At 38.6% G+C, this 9972-nt stretch overlaps 1 protein-coding gene across 7 annotated transcripts in view; it reads right to left on the minus strand.

Annotated features, from left to right (window-relative positions):
• KIAA1217 (KIAA1217 ortholog) overlaps positions 1-9972 on the minus strand; it is an 890216-nt gene that overhangs the window by 111712 nt on the left and 768532 nt on the right. The gene's annotated exons all lie outside the window — the stretch shown is intronic.

A 9972-nucleotide genomic window follows, 5' to 3' on the forward strand; every position in this document is an offset into this window, starting at 1 on the left:
TATAAATTATGCTGCTATAAAGACACATGCACACGTATGTTTATTGCAGCACTATTCACAATAGCAAAGACTTGGAATCAACCCAAATGTCCATCAGTGACAGATTGGATCATCTCTAAATTCTAATGGCCACTCTATATTGCATTGTTCTTTTCAGTTCTGTCTTTCAGTTCCTGGGTCCATCAGATCTAAGAATGTGACTGAGGTATTCCAGCATGGAGAGAGTTAATGTGAGGTTGAATGTGGATAATGCTTCAGAAAGAGTCCAAAAAATATAGAAATTATGCTAATAGGAAAGAATGAGTATCAGAAGATTTCTAGCAATATAGCAGCATGAGGGATCTTAGATGCTAACTATACCCCTTGTCACCACAAACACATAGAGACCCAGGATAAAATATAATAATAACAAAAAATAATAATAATACATGGCAAGTTTGAAAGAAAGGAAAGGAAATCTCCAGATTCCAAAAGTAAAGAAGAATATCAAAGTGGAAATAACAATGGACATGGATATTTCAGAGTTGGGTACCAAGTCTTTGAACTAGGACTTTGCTACTTACGTAGCAACGGGCAAATGAACAGATAGATGGACTAGTCGCCCCTGTGTAAATAGCCTGGAGGTTCAAATAGCTGATCATTTATTTTTTTTAAATGGGTAGATAAAACTCTAATCACAGCCCAGGAAAGCAGCAAAGAGGTTTGCCGCTGACCCGAGAATTGGGGCAGAAAAAGGAAAATTGTCTGGGAGAAACAAAAACCCCAGACAAGAACCATGCACAGGGATGAAACCTGGACTTATACCACCTGCATTTTGGGGACTCCCCACAGTATATTAGTCAGGATAGGCTAGTTAATGCTGCAGTAACAATTCCCAAATCTCAATGGCACTTATCACAACCACTGTTTATTTCTTGCTTAAGTTACTTGCCCAGTGCAGCTTGGCAAGAGCTCCTGCTTGTCATAACCACCCAGGGTCCCCATGCTGATGGAGGCCCCATGTCAACATGTCACAGAAGCAGGACAAAGGGAGCATAAGAAATCTTGGCTCATGAAGCTTCTGCAAGAAGTGATGCTTTGGTTAAAATAAGTCAGCCATAATTACCTCCAAAGGGGACAAGAAAGTGCAATCCAACAGTGGACCTGGAGTATTTGTGAACAATACACAATCACACCAAGTCTATACATTAACATAAAAGTAATCAGGATCATTGAAATCCCTAGTCCAGAGTATTCAGCTGAAGAGAGAAATAGTCAACCAGAATATAAATATGAGGAAATCTCACAATCTGAGGAGAGAAAACATGAAAGGGCAATTTAGAGACAAGATAAAGCAACCAGGGCCACCTATGTCTAAGAGGAATTCTGGAAGATAAGGCTAGAAAAAAATTGGGGAAAGACAATAGTGGATGAGAGCATAGATGAGAATTTTTCTAGAATTGAAGACAAACCTGAGGCTTAAGATTGAAAAATAACACAAAATTCCAAGCAAGAAACATACACACACACACACACACACATACACACACACACAGAGAGAGAGAGAGAGAGAGAAAGAGAGAGAGAGAGAGACCCACTTAGGAGAAATTGCAAAACATCAAAGATCAAAAGAAAATTTTAAAAGCAGCTGGAGAGAAATGACAGGTTACTTACAAAGAAAAGAAAACTTCATACCAGCATGCTTTTATGAGTCAGGAAGTCAGAAAGCAAGAGTAATAGCTTCAAAATCCAAGGGTAAAAAGTTACTATCAACCTATATATATATATTTTTTTTTTTTTATCCAGCAAAGTTCTTTATTTGCGAGTGAGGGCAAAAAGAGCCCATTTTAAGATAAACAAGATTAGGAGTATTTACAATTCACAGACTCACTGAAAGTACTATTACTATACGTATTTCGCACAAAAATCCTTAATACAATATAAGCAAATCAGATTCATCAAGGTGTAAAAGCAATAATACATTACAACCAAGTGAGATTTATTACAGGTATGCACGGCTGGTTCAATATTTGAAAATTTATAAAGTAATCCACCATATGAACAGGCTGAAGAAGGAAAATCATATGATCGTGTCAACTGACAGTTAAAAAATGTTTGATAAAATCCAACAACAATTCATGATTAAAAAAACACAAAAGGGTGGGCGCGTTGGCTCACGCCTGTAATCTCAGCACTTTGAGAGGCCGAGGTGGGCAGATCACGAGGTCAGGAGATTGAGACCATCCTGGTTAACACAGTGAAACCCTGTCTCTACTGAAAATACAAAAAATTAGCCAGGCGTGGTGGCAGGCGCCTGTAGTCCCAACTTCTCGGGAGGCAGAGGCTGGAGAATGGTGTGAACCCGGGAGGCGGAGCTGGCAGTGAGCCGAGATGGCGCCACCGCACTCTAGTCTGGGTGACAGAGTGAGACTCCATCTCAAAAACACACACACACACACACACACACACACACACACAACTCCTAGCAAACTAGGAATAGAGGTGAACTTTCTCACTTCATAACGAGCATCTACCAGAAACCTACAGCAAACATCGTACTTTCCCTCTCAGATTGGGAACAACCAGGAGTGTCAGATCTTACGCACTCTTAACATAATTCTGGACATGCTAGCCACTGCAATAGGCAGGAAAAAGAAATAAAAGGCATGTAGTTTGGAAAGTAAGAAATAAAACTGTCTCTGTTTGTAAATGACATTATCTACCTAGGAAATCCAATGAATGTACCAAAACAAAACTCTCCTAGAAGTAATAAGTGAGTTCAAGATCAACATACAAAATCCATTGCATTTCTATATACTAAGAGTGAGCAAATGGAAGCCAAAATAAAAAACACAGTACCATTTACAGTTGCTCCAGAGAACATGAAATACTTAGGTATAAATAAAACAAAACATGTATATGATCTGTATGTTGAAAATTACAGTATGCTCATGAAAGAAGTCAAAGACCTAACAACTGAAGAGACATACTATTTTCGTAGATAGGAAGATTCAGCCACATAAAGATGTCACCCCTCCCCCAAAAGATCTATAGGTTTAAAAATATTCCTATAAAAACCACAGCAAGGTTTTTTTTCCTAAACATAAACAAGCTTGTTCTAAAATTTATATAAAAAGGCAAAGGAGATTGAATAGCTAAAACTATTTTGACAAAGAAAAATGAAGTGGGAGGAATTAGTCCACCAGATTTTTAGGCTTCTTATAGAGCTACAATAATCAGGACTGTGTAGTATTGGCAGACACACAGGTCAATGAAACAGAACAAAGAACCCAGAAATAGACCCACCCCAATACACCCACTTGATTTTTACAAAATCGTAAAAGCAATTCAATGGAGGAAAGATAGCTTTTTTGGCATATGGTACTAAAGCAGTGGGATAGCCATAGGCTCCCCCCAAAAACTTAAACTTGAGTCTCACACTTAATACAAAAAGAAACTCAAAATAGATCATGAATTTAAATGTAAAATGGAAAACCATAAAACTTTCATATAAAAAACAGAAGATATTATTCAGGAACTGGAGCATTGTGAAGATTTCTTAGATGTGACAGCAGAAACATGATTCATAAAAGGAAAAATTGATAATTGGATCTTATTCTATTTATGTATTTATTTATTATTTTTTGACACGGAGTTTCGTTTTCATTGCCCAGGCTGGAGTTCAATGGCGCAATCTCAGCTCACCGCAACCTCCACCTTCCTGGTTCAAGCGATTCTCTTGCCTCAGCCCCCCTAGTAACTGGGATTACAGGCATGCACCACCATGCCTAGCTAATGTTGTATTTGTTTTAGTAGAGACGGGATTTCTCCATGTTGGTCAGGTTGGTCTCAAACTCCTGACCTCAGCCTCCCAAAGTACTGGGATTACAGGTGTGAAACCACTGCGCCTGGCCATTTTTTTTTTTTTTTTTTTTTTTGAGATCGGATCTCACTCTGTCACCCAGGCTGGAGTGTAGTGGCACGATCTCAGCTTACTGTACCCTCTGCTTCCCAGGTTCAAGCAGTTCTCCTGCCTCAGCCTCCCAAGTAGCTGGGATTACAGACATGCGCCACCATGCCTTGCTAATTTTTGTATTTTTAGTAGAGTCGGGATTTCACCGTGTTGGCCAGGCTAGTCTCAAACTCCTGACCTCAGGTGAGTCACCCACCTTGGCCTCCCAAAGTGCTGGGATTACAGGCATGAGCCATGGAGCCTGGCCTGGATCTCCTTAAGAGGATGAAAAGACAAGCTACAGACTGAGAGGAAATATTTGTAAACCACATCTGATGAAGGACCAGTATCTAGTATATGTAAAGAACTCTTAAAACTCAATAGTAAAAAATCAAACAATCCAGTTAGAAATTGGACGAACTACAGAAAGAGACATTTCACTAAAGAGAATGTACAGATGATAAATAAGCACATGAAAATATGTTCAACATCATTAGCCTTTAGAAAAATGCAGATTAAAACCACAATGAGGTAGCACTACACATGTATCAGTATAGTTCAAATAAAAAAAAATAGAGATAACACCCAATGCGGGCAGAGATTCAGAGAAAGTGGATCACTTATACATGGCTGGTGGGAATGTAAAATGGAATAGCCACTCTAGAAAGTAGTTTTGCAGTTCCTTTTATTACTTTTTTATTTTTTGAGACAGGGTCTCCCTCTGTTGCCCAGGTTGGAGTGCAGTGGCATAATCACAGTTCCACCACAGCCTTGATCTCCCAGGCTCAGGTGATCCTCCCACCTCAGCTTCCTGACTAGCTGGAATTAAAGATACATGCCACCATGCCCATCTAATTTTTTGTATTTATTTTAGACACAGGGTTTCACCATGCTCCCCAGGCTGGTCTCGAACTCTGGGGTCAAGCGAGAAGCCTCCCGCTTCAGCCTCCCAAAGTGCTGAGATTATAGGCATGAGCCACTGAGCCCACCCCTACAGTTCCTTTTAAAACTAAAAATGGGCCGGACTCGGTGGCTCACACCTGTAATCTCAGCACTTTGGGAGGCCAAGGCGGGAACATCACAAGGTTAGGAGATGGAGACCATCCTAGCCAACATGTTGAAACCCTGTCTCTACTAAAAATACAAAAATTAACTGGGCATGGTGGTGTGTGCCTATAATCCCAGCTACTCAGGAGGCTGAGACAGGAGAATCTCTTGAACCCAGGAGGTGGAGGTTGCAGTGAGCTGAGATCACACCACTGCACTCCAAGATAGGCAACAGAATGAGACTCCATCTCAAAAACAAAACAAACAACAAAGAAAACTAAAAATGGACTTGCCATAGGACCCAGCAAATGCAGTCTTTTGCATTTATCTCAGACAAATGAAAACTGTATTCACCCAGAAACTTGTACATGAATATTACTAGCAGCTTTGTTTGTAAGAGCCAAAAGCTAGAAACTCCCCAAATGTCTGTCCTTCAGTGGGTGAATAGTTAAGCTATGATACATCCATACCATGGAATACTACTCTACAACAAGGGACAAACTGTCGATACACAATGACTTGGATGTACCTCAAGGGATTTATGCTCAGCGAAGAAAAAAAAAAAAGCCAGTCTCTAAAGGTTACATGCTGTACCATTCCATTGATACAAAACACTGTTGAGATAAAATTGTAGAGATGGGGAACAGATTAGTAGATGCCAGGGACTGGGGATATAGGTGGGAGAGAGGAGTTTGAATACAAAGGGGTAGCACTTGGGGGCCTAGTTATGATGATACAATTATCTGAATTGTGGTAGTAGTTACACACAGCTGTACATGTGATAAAATTGGATAGAGCAACATAAAATTAATAACAAATGCACACACACATACAAATACACGTGTATGTGTATCAACCTGAATAAGCTCTGTGGGTTGCAGCAATGCCAGTGACCTGGTTTTGTTATTGCCCTATAGTTATGTAACTGGGGGAGGGAAGGCAAACAGTGCCTGCGACCTCCCTCTACATTTCTTTGCAACTTTCTTATAATTTTTTTCAAAATAAAAATACATATACTTCACTAAGAAGGATAATAAACCTAGAAGGAAAAAGTGAAATGTGAGAAGTAATGGTGAGAAAATAAATTGGTAAACATGTTGGAAAATCTAAATAAGCATAAATCATAATAAATCATGTAAGGAGGTTAAAAGTAAGATAAAATAAAAATACCTGGCAGAAACAATAAAAGACCAGAGAGAGTGATCAGAATGAAAGCCTCCTAAAAGTCCTCCTGTTTTCTAGAAGGAGACTGATATCCATGTACTTGAAATGTTTTTATGATTGAAAGGCAGAATGCTATCTAAACCTACGATGCTATTTTGATATGAGGTGTCTTTTACCGAGCGTCTGCCCTGTATCTGGAAATCTGCTAACATCACAATCTCCATTATAATTCTGAAAGGAAGTAGCTTTCTTCTCTTTTTATTGATGAGAAACAAATGCCAAACAGGGGTGAATAATGTATAAGTTAGAGCAGTAAGTGATAAAGTCAGTATTTGAACTCAGGGTTCTCTAACTCCTAAGCCTATGTTCTTTTAACCTCCCTGTCCCCTCCTGGGCATAATGAATATGGAAATAAATGCATTTTCTAAAAGGTATGCTGCAGTGTTTTGAAGGTGAAGTAGTTTTACCTTACCATCTCACACCAGTTAGAATGGCGATCATTCAAAAGTCAGGAAACAACAGATGCTGGAGAGGATGTGGAGAAATAGGAACACTTTTACACTGTTGGTGGGATTGTAAACTAGTTCAACCATTATGGAAAACAGTATGGCGATTCCTCAGGGATCTAGAACTAGATGTACCATATGACCCAGCCATCCCATTACTGGGGATATACCCGAAGGATTATAAATTATGCTGCTATAAAGACACATGCACACGTATGTTTATTGCGGCACTATTCACAATAGCAAAGACTTGGAATCAACCCAAATGTCCATCAGTGACAGATTGGATTAAGAAAATGTGGCACATATACACCATGGAATACTATGCAGCCATAAAAAAGGATGAGTTTGCGTCCTTTGTAGGGACATGGATGCAGCTGGAAACCATCATTCTTAGCAAACTATCACAAGAACAGAAAACCAAACACCGCATGTTCTCACTCATAGGTGGGAACTGAACAATGAGATCACTTGGACTCAGGAAGGGGAACATCACACACCGGGGCCTATCATGGGGAGGGGGGGAGGGGGGAGGGATTGCATTGGGAGTTATACCTGATGTAAATGACGAGTTGATGGGTGCAGTAGACCAACATGGCACAAGTATACATATGTAACAAACCTGCACGTTATGCACATGTACCCTACAACTTAAAGTATAATAATAATAAATAAATTTAAAAAAAAATCTTAAAAACTTAGAGCTCTGGATATACATAAAAGTTAAATTATACATGGAAAGCAGATCCAGGATGAGGGAATAAATTTTACCACCACAAAATTATTATGCATTACTCAAGAATCATGATAGTTCCTTTATTTTAAAGTTATTTACTGGAATTGAAAATTTATAAAAATCAATTCACAGATACTCTTTTTCCTCCCAGAACTCACCTATTTTATAGAATAAAATACATGTATAAGTATAAAAAAAAAAAATACAAAAATTAGCCAGGTGTGGTGCATGTGCCTGCAATCCAGCTACTCAGGAGACTGAGGCACAAGAATTGCTTGAGCCTGGGAGGCAGGAGTTGCAGTGAGCCAAGAATGCACCACAGTACTCCAACCTGGGTGACACAGCAAGACTCTCTGTCTCAAATAAAATAAAGTAAAATAAAATAAAATAAAATATTCTAGGGAGTATAGAACTGTCCAGAAGGATAAAGAATATTAGTAAAAAGAAAATGTAAAATTTATTTAAATTCATAAAAAGTTGAGTACATGTCTTTGAAAACAGCAAAGGTATTTACATAGGTATTTTAAAAACATGCTTGGTGATGTGCAAAAAATGGTTAGAAGATATAAAAATAACCTTTAAAATGAAACACTTAAAGATCTAATTAGAAAGAATATCTCATTAGATTTTCTAGTGGTAAGTGTAGATGAGATTAGAAAGAAATATAACAATTAACTTAAAGTAAGTCTAATACATTATATTGGGCATTCATGTGGGAAATGTCGGTGATAGTCGAAATACTTGACAGCTAATATCCAGTATGGCATGGACACCAACCAACCAGAATGGGACTTCAGCCAATGAGGATGGATGCTTGCCATGAACAGTCAGCATCCTGGATCTGGAGCTAATCCTGTGTGTCTTCCCTGCCCTGTCCACTTCAAAATAATCTTGCCATCATCCAAAAGGGTCATCAAAAGAGTCACCGTCAACCTGAGTTGTCCACAGTGGCACTGAATACAAACATTCGGTTATGACAGAATTGGTAATCTGAGGTTGAATGTCTCTATCAACACAGGTGACTTAGATGTTGGAAGTCTTGGCAGAATTCTTATGTTGGTTTGCCAAGCTATGACTGACTTTCCAAAACGGAGATTTAAAAAGAACCAGGATCATGTATTTCATCCTCGGCTCTAAATAGAGCCCAAGAAGAAAAATGACACAATGATCCCAATATAGAGTGGGAAAATTTGTTTTAAAACCACAACTAGAACGAACCCTTACGATCAGACAACTTGGGAATCCTACTATAAAAGACGGGGAGCAGCCTAAGGCGACTCGCTCTTAGGATGTGGGGGAAGGTAAGGGGACATCACTGGAGGGATGTTTTCAAGTCTTCAGTGTGATTTCCAAGGTCACACTTACAATAAAAAGTAGCATTTGGAGACTCCAGAATCTGATAGACTAAAGCAGCATGATGGTTAAGATTGTATAATTCACAATTTAAAACAAACCCAGCCTTTGATGCGGGTGTTCTTAACTAAGGAGAGATCTTCCTAGAATCTGTCACCAACACAGATTTATTTTGTTTTGGTTTTTAACTGTTATTTTGCTAATGAGTAAAGACACGGCATTAAATACATACTGGGTTTTTTCCTGCACTGGTACTCAAAGTCAGACCTTGTGGGAGAAAATTATACTAAACTGACAAATAAAATAAGTAAGCAACACACACACACACACACACACACACACACACACACACATACACAGTTGCCATTCACATTAATATATCTTAGTCCCTTATTCTACCACTGATCTTTCTGATGCTACTAATCTTATCATCTCTTTTCCCTTAGTGAGTTTAAAGTAACTAGCTATGTTCTATCATTGACACTTTTTCCCCACAGAATTTCAACACTAATGTCAAAATGTAAGCTTTAAACAATTTCATTTTACAGCAAGAAAGAGATGACCGACACAGAAAAATAAAGATTCTTTCAGCCCCTTTTCTGAATACAACGCAGATACCTATTTGCCATGTGCACCTAAGCCCAGACACAGAAAATGTTCATTCACCTGCCCTAGATATAATGGCAATGTATGAACAAGACTGTTCCACCGCATTCATCTGCTCGGTTAGGCACTGTCATTTCTTCTTTCCATCACTGCCCAAACCTCTATTGTCTCTTTGTTATTTGAGTCCTTCCAGTTCTTAGAAAGAGGGTAGTTTCTTCAAGAGCCTCGTCATAATAGCAGGCTGAGAGGCTGGTGTCGCTGCCCACAGACTGCACACGGATCAAAATGCTGTTTACACCATACTTCCGAAACACCAGAAAGTATCTGGGGCCATTTCCTATTAAGATCTGAAGTCTGAGTTAGAAATTCTTACATGTAGCTATATTTTATTTCCCAAAAGTACCATAAGTCAAATCGAATATCACTCATTCAGAAGTTTCTTGAAGGTAAGATAAGAAACAACATATTAAAATTGTTTCCAGAAAAAAAAAAAAACCTAGTATAAAAGATATTTGTTTAAAATCATCTTGGGAAACTGCCTCATGTAATAATGTCTGTGGAGTATTAAAATATATATATGCGTCTGTGTGTGTGTGTGTGTATATATATATATATATATATATATATAT

The sequence above is a fragment of the Theropithecus gelada genome, chromosome 9 (genome assembly GCF_003255815.1).
Source record: "Theropithecus gelada isolate Dixy chromosome 9, Tgel_1.0, whole genome shotgun sequence".
In the NCBI taxonomy this organism is placed as follows: Eukaryota; Metazoa; Chordata; class Mammalia; order Primates; family Cercopithecidae; genus Theropithecus; species Theropithecus gelada.